This window comes from Bombina bombina, chromosome 8 (genome assembly GCF_027579735.1).
Source record: "Bombina bombina isolate aBomBom1 chromosome 8, aBomBom1.pri, whole genome shotgun sequence".
NCBI classification, from domain to species: Eukaryota; Metazoa; Chordata; class Amphibia; order Anura; family Bombinatoridae; genus Bombina; species Bombina bombina.
This window is the reverse complement of record NC_069506.1, coordinates 335,782,041-335,803,081: the sequence shown is the minus strand read 5'-3', so window position 1 is coordinate 335,803,081 and position 21,041 is coordinate 335,782,041.

The window sequence follows — 21,041 nt, the reverse complement described above, 5'->3', positions numbered from 1 at the left end:
AAGATCTTAACATATCTGTATACAGCCTTCTAAACAAAATGGGAAACCTCTCGTTTTATTATTTTTCTTTTCAGATTCTTCCCCAACACTAGGGGGATAGGAAAGAAGAGCTATAATGAAACCATCAATTAAGTGCGTGCTAACATATAATGAAGGTCTACTAGACCTCTGACCTTCATTGGAATGTTTAATTTATCGGGAAGAAGGAAGGGGGAAGGTTTAGGAGAGGTAAACAGATTTTGGGAGAGGGGAGGGAGAGAGAGAGAGAGAAGAAGAGAGAAAGAGAAAAAAAAAAAAAGGGAGGGGGACCACCGTCATCTCTTAAGGTATATATATTTCGAGTGTTCAGACTATCATATCATCAGGAGTCGGGGATGTCTCTCACATTTTTATGCTCTAAGTATTGTAATTGGTTATGAAACCAGTCAGTCCAGATCACCCAGTAATCATCCATGCGCTCTAATAAACTATATACAAACTTTTCCATTTTAGCTAAGAAATGTATCACTTCACATACGTCTGTTATTGTGGGTGGTTTTATCTGCTTCCAAGCTCTGGTGATGCACAACCTGGTCGCAGAGATAACATATATTACAGGTTGTTTAGAATGTAAATGTAGCCCTTCGTCAAAGACATGGAAGATAGTACATTGAGGAGTCAACACCAAATCTATATTTATATCTATATATAGTGTAACAGGGTCTCCACGTCTTGCCACAGAGTTTTTAGTTTAAGACATGCCCACCATATGTAGGAATCAGAGCCCTCTTCACTGCACTGTCTCCAGCACTGTGGGGAAGATCCCTCAAACATTTTGGATAATCTGGTAGGTAACCTATACCATCTCAACAGTTGCTTAATGTATTCCTCAAATATAGTCACACAGTGTATCGTTTTTTTTGTAAGAGTCACCGCCTTATTTATTTCCAACTCCGTTGTTCCCAGTTGTAATTCTCTACACCATGATTTAATCTGTTTAGGGACATCTAGGGAATGATCTCTTAGCAAGGCCCTATAATGAAATGTGTGGGGTTTATAGGTTCCTAAGCCTCCCTGCCATCTCTCTTCCCACTTAGAACGTTGTCTAATATTTTGTCTAGGAAATTTCCAGGAATTCATCAATCTAAGTAATCTATAACATTCAAATTGAAACCAGAGCAGATGATCAGTGAGTGAATTTACAATTTGGGGGACCGTCATTAATTTGTCCCCCCAACTGGTGGATAGGAGACAGATGCGGGGACACCTCTGAATGATGTCGGAGACCATGCCACATACAAATATTTTGCTGGACTATAGGGTTTTCTATAATTTTGGTCAAAGGTCTATGTATTTGGTAGGTCTAATCTTGTTGGCAAGGAAAGTTCCTCCAAACCATACCAGCCCGGCTGCTCTGCGCATGGACCCCATGCTGTTATCTGGGATAATCTCGCTGCTTCATGATATAAGAAAATATTGGGAAAGGAAACCCTGCCTAGTGTATATTCTCTCTGAATGATCTTATGACCAATTCTAGGGGGTTTATCCATCCAGACATAATTAGAAAATATCTGATGGATATGCTGTAGAATGATGTGTGGAACATTCAGAGGAATGCATCGAAACAGGTATAAGGCTTTAGGAATTAAAGACATTTTTACGGTGGCCACTCAACCTAGCCAAGAGATCTCACTGTAGTCCCACTTTTTAGTCAAAGTTTTAAGTTCCTCGATGAGGGCATCAAAGTTTAATTTAATTACTTTATCTATATATGCGCTCAGTTTAATGCCCAGGTGTATTATACAGTCTCTGGACCACTGAAAGTCATATCTATGCTGTAGAGTAGTCATCTGCTCTTGTGGGACGTTAATACAATATGCTTCTGTTTTGGTCAAATTTACTTTATAGTAACTGAGCGTGCTAAAATAGTCTAGCAGTGGAAACACCTAAGGTACAGAGAAGATAAGATTTGAAAGAAGGAGGGTAACATTGTCCGCATATAAGACAATTTTTCTTGTCGAGTACCCATGGGGAATCCCGATATATCGGTGAGTCCCAGATGGCTTGTGCCAATGGCTCCATGGCGGGGGCAAAGATCAGAGGGTGAGATACAAAAAAATACAACACCTCTCAGAATTTTCTCTCCATAAATGACCATAGACAGGCTATGAAATTGCAGTTAAAACGTCCTTTTTATTAGGTTACTCGGATAAAAGTTTCAAAAGGCACAGTACATTCAGACCTGATCACCGCTGACGCTTTTCCTGCCACACTCGGCATTTCATCAGAGCTTGCAAAACAGGTGTGCAGGTAACTCTTTAAGCCCTACCTTGAGGAGAAACACTACTCCCACACCTGGTGCATAAGTCACAATAAATGTAATACAAATATCATCACATTTAAACTATGTAAACATTCGCAAAACAATAGTAAATATCATAAACACTATCTTTGCAATTAAAATGCAATTGGAGACTTTATATGTTCGTGTAAAATGCCAGATTTTTCAATTTCTTTGTTTTTTGTTTTTTCCTCTCATAACAGACTCTGAAATGTATAATGGCTAACTCTAATCAGCACAATGTTCATACATAAAATCTTAAGTTAATCCTCTCACTAACATTATACCTAGTGGTCAGTAAAGATTAATGATGTAAATATCAATGGTATATATTTAACATCACTCAATACAAATAATACGAATTAAAAATCTAAATGTGACATCTGCAATTTTATAAATTCTAAGATTTGTGTATGTTCACAAATGTAAATTGGTAGTCTATCTCTTACCCAGAGGTGCTTTGTCTTGCAAGCGATACAATCCGAAGTATAAATAGAGAGTATTCACTTGTAGCAAGAACCATAGTAAACTATCCCTCAGGCAATACACACTGCGTAATACTGAGTTAATATAATGACTATATCACTATTAATAAAAACATACACTAACCAGTCAAAGTTTCAATTTCTGTGAACCCAAACCTCCCAGCAACGTGTAGTAAGGAATATAGAAAACATATGATTATTTAACCAAGAGAATTTCTTAACAATATGCTATACTCCCTGGTCACTTACTGCATGTTAAAATATGTTTCAAAAAAACCACGGGACATTCGAAATACGACCATACAGAGAGTAAAGGCTTTAAAGGAATACAGTACAAAGTTTTAAACTGTTATTAGTTCAGGAGGTGCACGGACGTGTCTTAGTGACAACAAAACCTATATACCTAAGTAGACTAAACGTATAACAAGTCAAATGCCGTTAAAAAAATAAGCGGTTATAATTGTTGTCTTCCACGTCCTCTGCACATCACAAACCAAAAACAGATCCATATCCACATTCAAGCAATTACATTGCACATTAGAAAAGGTATATAAAAACAAGCCAGGAAAAAAGGGGGAAAGATTGAGCTCGCATTCTATTGGCTGTTCCGATCAGCCAATAGAATGCGAGCTCAATCTGATTGGCTGATTGGATCGGCCAATCGGATTGAACTTGATTCTGATTGGCTGATTCCATCAGCCAATCAGAATATTCCTACCTTAATTCCGATTGGCTGATAGAATCCTATCAGCCAATCGGAATTCGAGGGACGCCATCTTGGATGACGTCCCTTAAAGGAACCGTCATTCGTCGGGAGACACCGGAAGAAGAGGATGGATCCGCGTCGGCTGCTTCAAGATGGACCCGCTCCGCACCGGATGGAAGAAGATTGAAGATGCCGCTTGGAAGAAGATGTTTTCCGGTCCGGATGTCCTCTTCTTGCCGGATAGGAGGAAGACTTTGGAGCCTCTTCTGGACCTCTTCAGCACCGGATGCCAGGACGGATCGGTGAACCTGGATGGTGAAGACAAGGTAGAAAGATCTTCAGGGGCTAGTGTTAGGTTTATTTAAGGGGGGTTTGGGTTAGATTAGGGGTATGTGGGTGGTGGGTTGTAATGTTGGGGGGGGGTGTATTGTATGTTTTTTTTTACAGGCAAAAGAGCTGATTTTATTGGGGCATGCCCCGCAAAGGGCCCTGTTCAGGGCTGGTAAGGTAAAAGAGCTTTTAACTCTATTAATTTAGAATAGGGTAGGGAATTTTTTTATTTTGGGGGTCTTTGTTATTTTATTAGGGGGCTTAGAGTAGGTGTAATTAGTTTAAAATTGTTGTAATATTTTTCTGATGTTTGTAAATATTTTTTTATTTTTTGTAACTTAGTTCTTTTTTATTTTTTGTACTTTAGTTAGTTTATGTAATTGTAGTTATTTGTAGCTATTGTATTTAATTTATTTATTGATAGTGTAGTGTTAGGTTTTATTGTAGGTAATTGCAGGTATTTTATTTAATTAATTTATTGATAGGGTAGTGTTAGGTTTAATTATAACTTAGGTTAGGATTTATTTTACAGGTAATTTTGTTATTATTTTAACTAGGTAGCTATTAAATAGTTCTTAACTATTTAATAGCTATTGTACCTGGTTAAAATAATTACAAAGTTGCCTGTAAAATAAATATTAATCCTAAAATAGCTACAATGTAATTATAATTTCTATTGTAGCTATATTAGGATTTCTTTTACAGGTAAGTATTTATCTTTAAATAGGAATAATTTATTTAATAAGAGATAATTAATTTCGTTAGATGTAAATTATATTTAAGTTAGGGGGGTGTTAGTGTTAGGGTTAGACTTAGCTTTAGGGGTTAATCCATTTATTATAGTAGCGGTGAGCTCCGGTCGGCAGATTAGGGGTTAATAATTGAAGTTAGGTGTCGGCGATGTTAGGGAGGGCAGATTAGGGGTTAATACTATTTATGATAGGGTTAGTGAGGCGGATTAGGGGTTAATAACTTTATTATAGTAGCGCTCAGGTCCGCTCGGCAGATTAGGGGTTAATAAGTGTAGGCAGGTGTCGGCGACGTTGAGGGGGCAGATTAGGGGTTAATAAATATAATATAGGGGTCGGCGGTGTTAGGGGCAGCAGATTAGGGGTACATAAGGATAACGTAGGTGGCGGCGCTTTGCGGTCGGCAGATTAGGGGTTAATAAGTGTAGGCAGGTGTCGGCGACGTTGAGGGGGGCAGATTAGGGGTTAATAAATATAATATAGGGGTCGGCGGTGTTAGGGGCAGCAGATTAGGGGTACATAAGTATAACGTAGGTGGCGGTCGGCAGATTAGGGGTTAAAAAAATTGAATCGAGTTGCGGCGATGTGGGGGGACCTCAGTTTAGGGGTACATAGGTAGTTTATGGGTGTTAGTGTACTTTAGAGTACAGTAGTTAAGAGCTTTATGAACCGGCGTTAGCCCAGAAAGCTCTTAACTCCTGCTTTTTTTCTGCGGCTGGAGTTTTGTCGTTAGAGCTCTAACGCTCACTTCAGAAACGACTCTAAATACCGGAGTTAGGAAGATCCCATTGAAAAGATAGGATACGCAATTGACGTAAGGGGATCTGCGGTATGGAAAAGTCACGGCTGAAAAGTGAGCGTTAGACCCTTACCTACATGACTCCAAATACCGGCGGTAGCCTAAAACCAGCGTTAGGAGCCTCTAACGCTGGTTTTCACGGCTAACGCCAAACTCTAAATCTAGCCGTAAGATTATTCTATATAGCCTATCTACTCTGACCTATCAATAAACAATTTAATGTCACTGATCTTGTTCATACCAAGTGGTGCCCCTGTCTTAAGAGTGTGTATCCAGAATACCTCTTTTTTACTCAGTGCCGCATATCTGTCACCTCCCCTGGGTCCTAGTGTCACCATTTCAATACCTTGGTAACCAAAGGAAGCCTCACTATTATTATGAGAGGCAAAGTGTTTCGCTACTGGAGTCTTAGGGACCTCCGCCTCTAATGACAAAAGGTGCTCTCTGATTCTATCTTTGAGCATCCTCGACGTTAACCCTACATATTGACTTTTACACAAGTTGCAAGTGAGTAGGTAAATAACAAAGGTTGATGTACAAGTGATTCTTTCCTTTATTTTATACATCCGTCCAGTCTGTGTTGACCTGGACATGTCTCCCACTAGTGCATAACTACAGCTCTTACAGGGTTTGATGTTACAGTTAAAAAAGCCCTCCTTCATGGTAAGCCAATTCCTAGATGTCACTTTATTAGTTGTACTTTTTCTGCTGAAATCTCTATTTACCAAGTCTCCTATGGTTTTAGCTCTTCTTGAGATATAATTACAATTGTTGGATAAGTTTTTAAGATCTGCATCCCTATCCAAAATAGATAACCTTTTACCAATCAGTCTACAGATCTCATCAAATTGTCTACTATATGTCGTAATAACATTAATACCATCTCTCTGTGGTTTCCTTCTCGGGTTATCTTTAAGTAGTTTTTCCCTATCATAATCTCCTACTTGGTCCGCTATTCTAAGTAGTGTGGATCTATCATAGCCCCTGTCGCTCAGTCGGGTGGTCAAATCTGCTGCATGTGCTCTATACCTATCCATAGTCCTGCAGTTTCTCCTCAGCCTTACATATTGGCCCTTTGGAATCCCCTTTTTTAAATGCCTTGGATGACAGGAGTCAGCCCTCAGAATCGTGTTCCCAGATATCTCTTTCCTAAACACTTCTGTACAGATGTTATCTTTGTTGTTAATAAGTCTTAAGTCCAAGTAGGACATACTCTCATTTGATACATTGTATGTAAACTTTAAATTATCCTCATTAATATTAAGATAATCTACAAAATCTACCAAGGTGTTTTCTGGTCCCATCCAGAATACCAGCATATCGTCTATATAGCGTGTGTAATAAACGATATCTTACCTGTAAGTGTTACATATATTGAATAATCTTCTGTCTTCAAAATCTGCCAAATAAAGGTTCGCATAGGACGGGGCAAATTTTGCCCCCATCGCTGTGCCTCTTAGTTGGTATGAACAAGATCAGTGACATTAAATTGTTTATTGATAGGTCAGAGTAGATAGGCTATATAGAATAATCTTAGTGTTTCTTTCCCCCTTTTTTCCTGGCTTGTTTTTATATACCTTTTCTAATGTGCAATGTAATTGCTTGAATGTGGATATTGATCTGTTTTTGGTTTGTGATGTGCAGAGGACGTGGAAGACAACAATTATAACCGCTTATTTTTTGAACGGCATTTGACTTGTTATACGTTTAGTCTACTTAGGTATATAGGTTTTGTTGTCACTAAGACATGTCCGTGCACCTCCTGAACTAATAACAGTTTAAAACTTTGTACTGTATTCCTTTAAAGCCTTTACTCTCTGTATGGTCGTATTTCGAATGTCCCAAGGTTTTTTTTAAACATATTTTAACATGCAGTAAGTGACCAGGGAGTATAGCATAATGTTAAGAAATTCTCTTGGTTAAATAATCATATGTTTTCTATATTCCTTACTACACGTTGCTGGGAGGTTTGGGTTCACAGAAATTGAAACTTTGACTGGTTAGTGTATGTTTTTATTAATAGTGATATAGTCATTATATTAACTCCATATTACGCAGTGTGTATTGCCTGAGGGATAGTTTACTATGGTTCTTGCTACAAGTGAATACTCTCTATTTATACTTCGGATTGTATCGCTTGCAAGACAAAGCACCACTGGGTAAGAGATAGACTACCAATTTACATTTGTGAACATACACAAATCTTAGAATTTATAGAATTGCAGATGTCACATTTAGATTTTTAATTCTTATTATTTGTATTGAGTGACGTTAAATATATACCATTGATATTCACATCATTAATCTTTACTGACCACTAGGTATAATGTTAGTGAGAGGATTAACTTAAGATTTTATGTATGAACATTGTGCTGATTAGAGTTAGCCATTATACATTACAGAGTCTGTTCTGAGAGGAAAAAACAAAAAACAAAGAAATTGAAAAATCTGGCATTTTACACAAACATATAAAGTCTCCAATTGCATTTTAATTGCAAAGTTAGTGTTTATGATATTTACTATTGTTTTGTGAATGTTTACATAGTTTAAATGTGATGATATTTGTATTACATTTATTGTGACTTATGCACCAGGTGTGGGAGGAGTGTTTCTCCTCAAGGTAGGCCTTAAAGAGTTACCTGCACACCTGTTTTGCAAGCTCTGATGAAGTGCCGAGTGTGGCAGGAAACGCGTCAGCGGTGATCAGGTCTGAATGTACTGTTTCTTTTGAAACTTTTATCCGAGTAACCTAATAAAAAGGACGTTTTAACTGCAATTTCATAGCCTGTCTATGGTCATTTATGGAGAGAAAATTCTGAGAGGTGTTGTATTTTTTTGTATCTTGCTATTTTGTTTCTATCAAGGGCGTAGCGGGGAAGCCCTTACAACACCTGTGAAGATAAGCCTTACAAGTGTCTGGACGCAGACAGTATTGTAAGCAACTGCATCAAGCCGTACTTAGGTGGCAGGAACCTACACGTCTACTTACCGTTCATTCATTGGGACTGGCGAAGCATTCCGGCATTGTAACTGAAGTCACAAGTGAGTTATTTTTACATGATATAAGTAACTTTTCGACTAATGTGTGGCTATTTGAGCTGAATAGCGATTGAACAAGAGGGAGTAGACCTAGAGACATTGCCATAAGCTTGTATGCTTTGCATTTATTAACACATCACACGGGATACTGTAACAAATGTGAGTTGACTATGAGCATCTGAGCTTGTAACAGTGCTATCAGTCACTTCTCGCTGTTTTGGTTACGTAACGAAGCCAACTCACATATCAGAGGGAGTTCTTTCAGGAAAATTCTACTGTACTTATCTGAAAATTTGTTATCCTCACACTGACTGAATTCCATTACAGCATATATTGCACAATTGTATCCTGTGTGTTAACTCTGTATCGGGTGTTTACCCTTGAGAGTTATGGCTACCCATGACGACAGTAATAGAAAAAGGCTTTTTGCAAATCTATTTAAAGGCACAGTACCAGACAATGATTTTAAGATGGAATTGGAGACTATGTTCACTAATAAAGAAAAATTGTTAATCAAAGAACTCAAGTTGTGGTGGGATATCGAATTCCTGGATCTATATGTGAAGGAGAAAAAAATTCCAAGGGGATTAAGATTAAAAAAATTCCCGGCCTTCCATAAGGAATTTCCTTTATTCATGTCAGGTTGGAATGAAGCACTTACTGACTGCTCCCTTATCCTAATGGAAAAGCTTATTTTCTTTAAAAAGGAACAAAGAGATAAGTTGTTGCAGGAAATTGACACACTACAAACACAACTAGATGAATATATTAGTGATCCTAAGTATGTGGCATTTGAGAAACAACTAAATGAAACACTTGATAAAATGGCCATTGAACTCTCAGACACTAAATATAAGAAGTATGCAAGGGATTGCAAAGATTATGAACTTCAAGTGGTGTATAATTGGAATGCAGCCAATAGAAACCATAACGATAAATCTTCAAGTAAGAAGAATGGCAAAAATTAAAATAAGAACAACAAAAATAAGAATAAAAAAGTTACATTCACTAGTTTGGAAAATACTGAATCTAACAATGAGGACAGCAGTACAGAGGTTTCTAATATACCGAGGTCGACGTCTACTCCCATAAGTGTGACTACGAGATCTACAGAAGAACTAGGAGCAAGGCCAAAAAACAGGGAAACCACAGCAGAGAAAACAGGAAAAGAGGATTCGATCACTATAGGACAACATCTACCCAGATACCCAAGCCGTCAGCGGTTCAAGAATGTGAAGAACGACAAGAGCTCAAAATAATCAATCTGTCAGATGTAAAATTGAGTGACTTTGAAAAAGCAGTTTTGTCCAAGGGACTTGGTTTCTCTCCATCACAAGATTTCAATCTCTTCAGTACTATCCTGGACTTGAACAAGTTTGTACGTAAGATAACACTGAGGAAACATTTCAGTAAAGAACAAAATGTACTACTTGATGAGAGTCCAGTTGATCCAATTAGTACAGTGACCTTGAATGATAAGTGGACTTTTTCTGAGCTATGTGATATTGCTACCTTGTGTGATTTGAATTTAGAAAGTGAAGCTACCTATAAGAGGGCAACACACCAGTTAGCTAGAAACACTAAACCTAGCACTTTCTATCCAGTTAATTCACGCAATGATCTGATAGAGGTTTTTCACTCTATCTTAGAACAAGATTTAACACAGTTAGCGGATAAAGTGTTAACAACAAAAAAGAAAAATAATTATACTAATCTAAGTAAGAGAGAGACAAAAGCCCTAGATAAAATTGTCAATAACAAAGACATAGTGGTGTTGAATTCAGATAAAGGTGGCTCAATTGTAGTGTTAAATAAAAAGCAGTATTTGGATGAAGCTTTTAGACAATTGGGAGATGAAAATACTTATAAAAAGCTGACTTTTAATCCGACCACTAAGTTTCAAAAAGAGATGTCACATCTATTGGATGATGGTATTGAGAGGGGTATTCTTACGAATAAATTGTGTGAATCTATACAAGTTGATTGTCCTAAAGTACCAATTTTCAAGTTTCTGCCAAAGGTGCATAAGTCTCTGGTGGACCCCCCCGGGAGGCCCATAATTTCAGCGATAGGGGCCCTTGGGGAAAGATTGGGTGAATGGTTGGATGCACAATTACAGCCGGTAGTACAATCACTGCCAGGTTTTCTTAGAGACACAAAACATATTTTAAGATCTCTACATGGTTTTGAGTGGCATGCAAACTACAAGTTCGTGACCATAGATGTAGTGTCGCTATATTCGTGCATACCACACAATCTGGGCATTAAAGCTATGGAAAGAATGCTTTTGAAATACTCTAGCTATGACTCTAATTTAATTGAATTTATACTAGAAGCAACTTTGTTTCTTTTGAGCCATAACTACTTTATTTTCAATGGAGAGTTTTTCCTTCAACTAAGAGGCACAGCGATGGGGGCAAAATTTGCCCCGTCCTATGCGAACCTTTATTTGGCAGATTTTGAAGACAGAAGATTATTCAATATATGTAACACTTACAGGCAAGATATAGTTTATTACACACGCTATATAGACGATATGCTGGTATTCTGGATGGGACCAGATAACACCTTGGTAGATTTTGTAGATTATCTTAATATTAATGAGGATAATTTAAAGTTTACATACAATGTATCAAATGAGAGTATGTCCTACTTGGACTTAAGACTTATTAGCAACAAAGATAACATCTGTACAGAAGTGTTTAGGAAAGAGATATCTGGGAACACGATTCTGAGGGCTGACTCCTGTCATCCAAGGCATTTAAAAAAGGGGATTCCAAAGGGCCAATATGTAAGGCTGAGGAGAAACTGCAGGACTATGGATAGGTATAGAGCACATGCAGCAGATTTGACCACCCGGCTGAGCGACAGGGGCTATGATAGATCCACACTACTTAGAATAGCGGACCAAGTAGGAGATTATGATAGGGAAAAACTACTTAAAGATAACCCGAGAAGGAAACCACAGAGAGATGGTTTTATTACGACATATAGTAGACAATTTGATGAGATCTGTAGACTGATTGGTAAAAGGTTACCTATTTTGGATAGGGATGCAGATCTTAAAAACTTATCCAACAATTGTAATTATATCTCAAGAAGAGCTAAAACCATAGGAGACTTGGTAAATAGAGATTTCAGCAGAAAAAGTACAACTAATAAAGTGACATCTAGGAATTGGCTTACCATGAAGGAGGGCTTTTTTAACTGTAACATCAAACCCTGTAAGAGCTGCAGTTATGCACTAGTGGGAGACATGTCCAGGTCAACACAGACTGGACGGATGTATAAAATAAAGGAAAGAATCACTTGTACATCAACCTTTGTTATTTACCTACTCACTTGCAACTTGTGTAAAAGTCAATATGTAGGGTTAACGTCGAGGATGCTCAAAAATAGAATCAGAGAGCACCTTTTGTCATTAGAGGCGGAGGTCCCTAAGACTCCAGTAGCGAAACACTTTGCCTCTCATAATAATAGTGAGGCTTCCTTTGGTTACCAAGGTATTGAAATGGTGACACTAGGACCCAGGGGAGGTGACAGATATGCGGCACTGAGTAAAAAAAAAATGTATTCTGGATACACACTCTTAAGACAGGGGCACCACTTGGTATGAACAAGATCAGTGACATTAAATTGTTTATTGATAGGTCAGAGTAGATAGGCTATATAGAATAATCTTAGTGTTTCTTACCCCCTTTTTTCCTGGCTTGTTTTTATATACCTTTTCTAATGTGCAATGTAATTGCTTCAATGTGGATATGTATCTGTTTTTGGTTTGTGATGTGCAGAGGACGTGGAAGACAACAATTATAACCGCTTATTTTTTGAACGGCATTTGAATTGTTATACGTTTAGTCTACTTAGGTATATAGGTTTTGTTGTCACTAAGACACGTCCGTGCACCTCCTGAACTAATAACAGTTTAAAACTTTGTACTGTATTCCTTTAAAGCCTTTACTCTCTGTATGGTCATATTTCGAATGTCCCGAGGTTTTTTTGAAACATATTTTAACATGCAGTAAGTGACCAGGGAGTATAGCATATTGTTAAGAAATTCTCTTGGTTAAATAATCATATGTTTTCTATATTCCTTACTACACGTTGCTGGGAGGTTTGGGTTCACAGAAATTGAAACTTTGACTGGTTAGTGTATGTTTTTATTAATAGTGATATAGTCATTATATTAACTCCATATTACGCAGTGTGTATTGCCTGAGGGATAGTTTACTATGGCCTAGATTTAGAGTTTGGAGGTAGCCGTCAAAACCAGCGTTAGAGGCTCCTAACGCTGGTTTTAGGCTACCGCCGGTATTTGGAGTCAGTCAGGAAAGGGTCTAACGCTCACTTTTCAGCCGCGACTTTTCCATACCGCAGATCCCCTTACGTCAATTGCGTATCCTATCTTTTCAATGGGATCTTCCTAACTCCGGTATTTAGAGTCGTGTCTGAAGTGAGCGTTAGAATTCTAACGACAAAACTCCAGCCGCAGAAAAAAGTCAGTAGTTAAGAGCTTTCTGGGCTAACGCCGGTTCATAAAGCTCTTAACTACTGTGCTCTAAAGTACACTAACACCCATAAACTACCTATGTACCCCTAAACCGAGGTCCCCCCACATCGCCGCCAATCTAATAAAAATTTTTTAACCCCTAATCTGCCGACTGCCACCTACGTTATCCTTATGTACCCCTAATCTGCTGCCCCTAACACCGACCCCTATATTATATTTATTAACCTCTAATCTGCCCCCCACAACGTCGCCGCCAGCTACCTACAATAATTAACCCCTAATCTGCCGGCCGCAAAGCGCCACCACCTACAATATCCTTATGTACCCCTAATCTGCTGCCCATAACACCGCCGACCCCTATATTATATTTATTAACCCCTAATCTGCCCCCCACAACGTCGCCGCCACCTGCCTACACTTATTAACCCCTAATCTGCCGACCGGAGCTCACCGCTATTCTAATAAATTTTTTAACCCCTAAAGCTAATTCTAACCCTAACCCTAACACCCCCCTAAATTAAATATAATTTTATTCTAACGAAATAAATTAACTCTTATTAAATAACTTATTCCTATTTAAAGCTAAATACTTACCTGTAAAATAAACCCTAATATAGCTACAATATAAATTATAATTACATTGTAGCTATTTTAGGATTAAAAGTTATTTTACAGGCAACTTTGTAATTATTTTAATCAGGTACAATAGCTATTAAAGAGTTAATAACTATTTAATAGTTACCTAGTTAAAATAATTACAAAATTACCTGTAAAATAAATCCTAACCTAAGTTACAATTAAACCTAACACTAGACTATCAATAAATTAATTAAATACAATACCTACAATTACCTACAATTAAACCTAACACTACACTATCAATAAATTAATTAAATACAATATCTACAAATAAATACAATTAAATAAACTAACTAAAGTACAAAAAATAAAAAAGAACTAAGTTACAAAAAATAAAAAAATATTTACAAACATAAGAAAAATCTTACAACAATTTTAAACTAATTACACCTACTCTAAGCCCCCTAATAAAATAACAAAGCCCCCCAAAATAAAAAAATGCCCTACCCTATTCTAAATTACAAAAGTTCAAAGCTCTTTTACCTTACCAGCCCTGAACAGGGCCCTTTGCGGGGCATGCCCCAAGAAATTCAGCTCTTTTGCCTGTAAAAAAACACATACAATACCCCCCCCCAACATTACAACCCACCACCCACATACCCCTAATCTAACCCAAACCCCCCTTAAATAAACCTAACACTAAGCCACTGAAGATCTTCCTACCTTATCTTCACCATGCCAGGTTCATCGATCGGTCCAGAGTCTTGATCCAAGCCCAAGCGGGGGGCTGAAGAGTGATGTCCATCCTCGGGCTGAAGTCTGGATCCAAGCGGCGGCTGAAGAAATCCATCATCGGGCTGAAGTCGGAAGTCCATCATCGGGATGAAGTCTTCTATCAAGCTGCATCTTCGTTTATTTAATTGTAGTTATTTGTAGATATTGTATTTAATTAATTTATTGATAGTGTAGTGTTAGGTTTAATTGTAGATAATTGTAGGTATTTTATTCAATTAATTTATTGATAGTGTAGTGTTAGGTTTAATTGTAGATAATTGTAGGTATTTTATTTAATTAATTTAATGATAGTGTAGTGTTAGGTTTAATTGTAACTTAGGTTAGGATTTATTTTACAGGTAATTTTGTTATTATTTTAACTAGGTAGCTATTAAATAGTTATTAACTATTTAATAGCTATTGTACCTGGTTAAAATAATTACAAAGTTGCCTGTAAAATAAATATTAATCCTAAAATAGCTACAATGTAATTATTCGTTATATTGTAGCTATATTAGGGTTTATTTTACAGGTAAGTATTTAGCTTTAAATAGGAATAAGTTATTTAATAAGAGTTAATTTACTTCGTTAGATTTAAATTATATTTAATTTAGGGGGGTGTTAGTGTTAGACTTAGCTTTAGGGGTTAATACATTTATTAGAATAGCGGTGAGCTCAAGTCGGCAGATTAGGGGTTAATGTTTGAAGTTAGGTGTCGGCGATGTTAGGGAGGGCAGATTAGGGGTTAATACTATTTATTATAGGGTTAGTGAGGCAGGAGTAAGGCGGTTTAGGGGTTAATAACTTTATTATAGTAGCGGTGAGATGCGGTCGGCAGATTAGGGGTTAATAAGTGTAGGTAGGTAGCGGCGACGTTGTGGGGGGCAGATTAGGGGTTAATAAATATAATATAGGGGTCGGTGGTGTTAGGGGCAGCAGATTAGGGGTACATAGGGATAATGTAAGTAGCGGCGGTTTACGGAGCGGCAGATTAGGGGTTAATTGTGTAATGCAGGGGTCAGCGATAGCGGGGGCGGCAGATTAGGGGTTAATAAGTGTAAAGTTAGGGGTGTTTAGACTCGGGGTACATGTTAGGGTGTTAGGTGCAGACTTAGGAGGTGTTTCCCCATAGGAAACAATGGGGCTGCGTTAGGAGCTGAACGCGGCTTTTTTGCAGGTGTTAGGTTTTTTTTCAGCTCAAACAGCCCCATTGTTTTCTATGGGGGAATCGTGCACGAGCACGTTTTTGAAGCTGGCCGCTTCCGTAAGCAACTCTGGTATCGAGAGTTGCAGTGGCGTTAAATATGCCTGTACGCTCCCTTTTTGGAGCCTAACGCAGCCATTCTGTGGACTCTCAAAACCAGAGTTATTTTAAAGGTGCGGCAAGAAAAAAGCCAGCGTTAGCTACGCGGGTCGTTACCGACAAAACTCTAAATCTAGCCGTATGGTTCTTGCTACAAGTGAATACTCTCTATTTATACTTCGGATTGTATCGCTTGCAAGACAAAGCACCTCTGGGTAAGAGACAGACTACCAATTTACATTTGTGAACATACACAAATCTTAGAATTTATAGAATTGCAGATGTCACATTTAGATTGTATTGAGTGATGTTAAATATATACCATTGATATTTACATCATTAATCTTTACTGACCACTAGGTATAATGTTAGTGAGAGGATTAACTTAAGATTTTATGTATGAACATTGTGCTGATTAGAGTTAGCCATTATACATTACAGAGTCTGTTCTGAGAGGAAAAAACAAAGAAATTGAAAAATCTGGCATTTTACACGAACATATAAAGTCTCCAATTGCATTTTAATTGCAAAGTTAGTGTTTATGATATTTACTATTGTTTTGTGAATGTTTACATAGTTTAAATGTGATGATATTTGTATTACATTTATTGTGACTTATGCACCAGGTGTGGGAGGAGTGTTTCTCCTCAAGGTAGGGCTTAAAGAGTTACCTGCACACCTGTTTTGCAAGCTCTGATGAAGTGCCGAGTGTGGCAGGAAACGCGTCAGCGGTGATCAGGTCTGAATGTACTGTGTCTTTTGAAACTTTTATCCGAGTAACCTAATAAAAAGGACGTTTTAACTGCAATTTCATAGCCTGTCTATGGTCATTTATGGAGAGAAAATTCTGAGAGATGTTGTATTTTTTTGTATCTTGCTATTTTGTTTCTATCAAGGGCGTAGCGGGGAAGCCCTTACAACACCTGTGAAGATAAGCCTTACAAGTGTCTGGACGCAGACAGTATTGTAAGCAACTGCATCAAGCCGTACTTAGGTGGCAGGAACCTACACGTCTACTTACCGTTCATTCGTTGGGACTGGCGAAGCATTCCGGCATTGTAACTGAAGTCACAAGTGAGTTATTTTTACATGATATAAGTAACTTTTCGACTAATGTGTGGCTATTTGAGCTGAATAGCGATTGAACAAGAGGGAGTAGACCTAGAGACATTGCCATAAGCTTGTATGCTTTGCATTTATTAACACATCACACGGGATACTGTAACAAATGTGAGTTGACTATGAGCATCTGAGCTTGTAACAGTGCTATCAGTCACTTCTCGCTGTTTTGGTTACGTAACAAAGCCAACTCACATATCAGAGGGAGTTCTTTCAGGAAAATTCTACTGTACTTATCCAAAGATCAGAGGGGACAGGGGCATCCCTTCCTAGTACCATTAGAGATGGATATTTCTGGAGAGCAGAAACCCACACCCCTCACTTTAGCGCTTGGGTGGGAATAAAGGACCTTGATAATATTTATCGCCTGGGTTGGGAACTTGAAAGCCTTCAAGACCTCCCATAGGTACTCCCATCTGACCATGTCAAATGCTTTTTCTGCATCGAGCAACAGGGCCATCAGGGGCACCCCAGTTCTCTTTGCCTCAGTAAAAACCGTTAGCAGCCTTCGAGTATTGTCGGGTCCTTGTCGACCAGGTACAAAGCCCACTTGGTCTACTTGGATCAATGACTGCAGCATTCGTGCCAATCTGTCTGCTATTAATTTAGAGTACATCTTCGTATCAACATTTATTAAGGAAATAGGCTTATAATTACAACAATAAGAAGGGTCTTTTAGAGATTTTGGGATAACCACAATAGTAGCCTCTAAATTTTCTTTTAAGATCTGTCCTTCAGACTTCACTTCATTAAACATTTGGCATAATATATTCCCTAGCTGTGGGTTGATTTTTTTTGTATAATTGGCCTGGGAAGCTGTCTGGGACTGGTGCTTTCATTTTTCTTTTATTTGTTATGTTTAATCTTATCCCCATATACCCACCAATACAGTTTATAAGTGACTTTATACTATATCCTTCCACTCTACTGACACTGACACAGCATACAATGTGTAAAGTTATAATATATAATGTATGCCTCATGTCTTATCACAGCCAGTACAGGATCACCTCAGTGATTTATTGAGATGTAACATTCTTTGCTGTATTCAATGCACATTCTATTCATGACATGTAATTTAATCTGATCTAAATAAAGCTTATTTTTGGGAAAAAACAAAAACCAAGACACAACTAAGATTTAAATCCACTCTCTCATCCTTTCCCGCCTCGACTACTGCAACTCCATCCTCTCTGGTCTCTCTAGCTGTCACCTAGTTCCTCTACAATCCATAATGAATGCCTCTGCCAGGCTGATCTTCCTTACACATTGCTCCTTATCTGTTGCAACTCTATGCCAATCCCTTCGCTGGCTTCCTCGTGCCTTCCGGGTTAAAACACAAAATTCTAACTCTGACATACAAAGCCTTCAACTGCACTGCTTCCCCCTACATCTCAGACATTGGGGCCTATTTATCAAGCCGTCAACCGCAAATATGCTGGAATTCCGCAGCGTAATTGTGGAGAGCTTGATTCGCCTTATTTTTAAAAGGCTACAGACCGGCAAAAGAAGAATTTTGTGACGTAACATACGATCCGCCGGTCTCAGTCCGACACAGATCGATGCTTACATCACTACAGATATTCCGAATGCAAATTTGGCACTATCTGACTACTTTTGCTCGTTATCAAATAACTACCAGGTACGCTCGCCATTATTCCGGCCCAGTGTACCTGGTTTTCAATCCGCCACCCTGGAGGCGGAGGATGCCATAGGAATCAATGGGAGTCTGAAAGCAGCGAAAGCTTATATTCACTGCTGCCCGATATCCCATTGATTTCTATGGTATAATAAAAGTAACGTTTACACCTAACACCCTAACATGAACCCCGAGTCTAAACACCCCTAATCTGCTGCCCCTACACTGCCGCCACCTAAATAAAAGTTATTAACCCCTATCCCGCCGCTCCCGGAGCCCACCGCAACTAAATAAAGTTATTAACCCCTAAACCCCTGGCCTCCCACATCACTAACACTTACTAAACCTATTAACCCCTAAACCTCCAGCCCCCCACATTGCCATATACTAAATTAAACTATTAACCCCTAAACCTAACAACCCGCTAACCTTACATTAAATATTAACTCATCCCTATCTTATTATAAATTTAAACTTACCTTTAGATTTAAATTAAACTATATTAAACTATGAATTAATCTACCCTAACTATTATACTAAAATTACATTAAACTATATTAAACTATTAATTAACCTACCCTAACTATTATACTAAAATTACATTAATCTATATTAGATTGATGATTAATCCAACCTAACTTTTAAACTAAAATTACATTAAACTATATTAAAATAAAAATGAATCTAACCTAACTTTTATTCTAAAATTACATAAAACTACAAATTAAATTAAATGTATTCTATATTTAAACACCGAACCCTACTCAAATAATTAAATCTGCACTAAAAAAATTACGAAGTTACAAAAAACTAACTAAGTTACAAAAAAACTAACTAAATTACAAAAAATTCCAATTAGACAATAGAATGCGGGCTCAATCCTATTGGCTGATTGGATCAGCCAATAGGATTGAAGTTCAATCCTATTGGCCGATTGCAACAGCCAATAGGATTTTTTCTACCTTAATTCTGATTGGCTGATAGAATTCTATCAGCCAATCGGATCTAAGGGATGCCATCTTGGATGACGTCATTTAAAGGAACCTTCATTTGTTGTTAGTCCGTCAGAAAAAGAGGATGCTCTGCGTCGGATGTCTTGAAGATGGAGCCGCTCCGCGTCGGATGGATGAAGATAGAAGATGCCGTCTGGGTGAAGACTTCTGTGGGCTTGGATGAAGACTTCGGCCGGCTTCTTGGAGGACTTCTTGCCACTTGGATGAAGACTTCTCCCGGCTTCTTGGAGGATGGATGTCGGATCTTCAAAGTTGTAAGTCGATCTTCAGGGGTTAGTGTTAGGATTTTTTAAGGGTTTATTGGGTGGGTTTTATTTTTAGATTAGGGTGTTTGGCTGCAAAAGAGCTAAATGCCCTTTTAAGGGCAATGCCCATCCAAATGCCCTTTTCAGGGCAATGGGGAGCTTAGGTTTTTTTAGTTAGCTTTTTATTTGGGGGGGTTGGTTGTGTGGGTGGTGGGTTTTACTGTTGGGGGTATTTGCATTTTTTTTTTACAGGTAAAAGAGCTGATTACTTTGGGGCAATGCCCGCAAAAGGCCCTTTTAAGGGCTATTTTTAGTTTATTGTAGGCTAGGGTTTTTTTTATTTTGGGGGGGATTTTTTATTTTCAAAGGGCCCTTAGATTAGGTGTAATTTGTTTAAAACTTTGATAATTTCTTTTTTATTTTTTGTAATTTAGTTTGTGTTATTTTTTGTAACTTAGATTCGGCTAGATTACGAGTTTTTGTCGGTAATGGTGTGCGGGGCTAACAAGCCTTTTTTTCTCACCGCTCACTTAAGACAATGCTGGTATTACAGGTTTTCTTCAAGCCGGCGTTAGCCTCAGAAAAGTGATTGGAACAGCCAATAGAATGCAAGCTCAATCCAATTGGCTGATTGCATCAGCCAATAGGATTTTTCCTACCTTAATTCCGATTGGCTAATAGGATTCTATCAGCCAATCGGAATTGAAGGGACTCAATCTTGGATGACGTCACTTAAAGGAACCTTCATTCTTCAGTCGCCTTCGGATGAAGAGGATGCTCCACGTCGGATGTCTAGAAGATGGAGCCGCTCCGTGCCGGATGGATGAAGATAGAAGATGCCGTCTGGATGAAGACTTCTGCCCGTCTGAAGGACCACTTCTGCCCATCTGGAGGACCACTGCTGCCGGCTTCGTTGAGGACTTCGGCCCAGTTGGGTGAAGACTTCTCCCGGTAAGGTGATCTTCAAGGGGTTAGTGTTAGGTTTTTTTTTAAGGGGATATTGGGTGGGTTTTAGAGTAGGGTTGGTTGTGTGGGTGGTGAGTTTTAATGTTGGGGGGGGATTTGTACTTTTTTTACAGGTAAAAGAGCTGTTTACTTTGGGGCAATGCCCCGCAAAAGGCCCTTTTAAGGGCTATTTGTAATTTAGTGTAGGGTATGGCTTTTTTTTATTTTGGGGGGGGCTTTTTTATTTTGTTAGGGGGATTAGATTAGGTGTAATTAGTTAAAAAATCTTGTAATTTGTTGATTATTTTCTGTAATTTAGTGTTTGTTTTTGTACTTTAGATAATTTTATTTAATGTTATTTAATTGTATTCAATTTAGGGAATTAATTTATTTATAGTGTAGTGTTAGGTGTAATTGTAACTTAGTTTAGGTTTTATTTTACAGGTAAATTTGCATTTATTTTAACTAGGTAGTTAGTAAATAGTT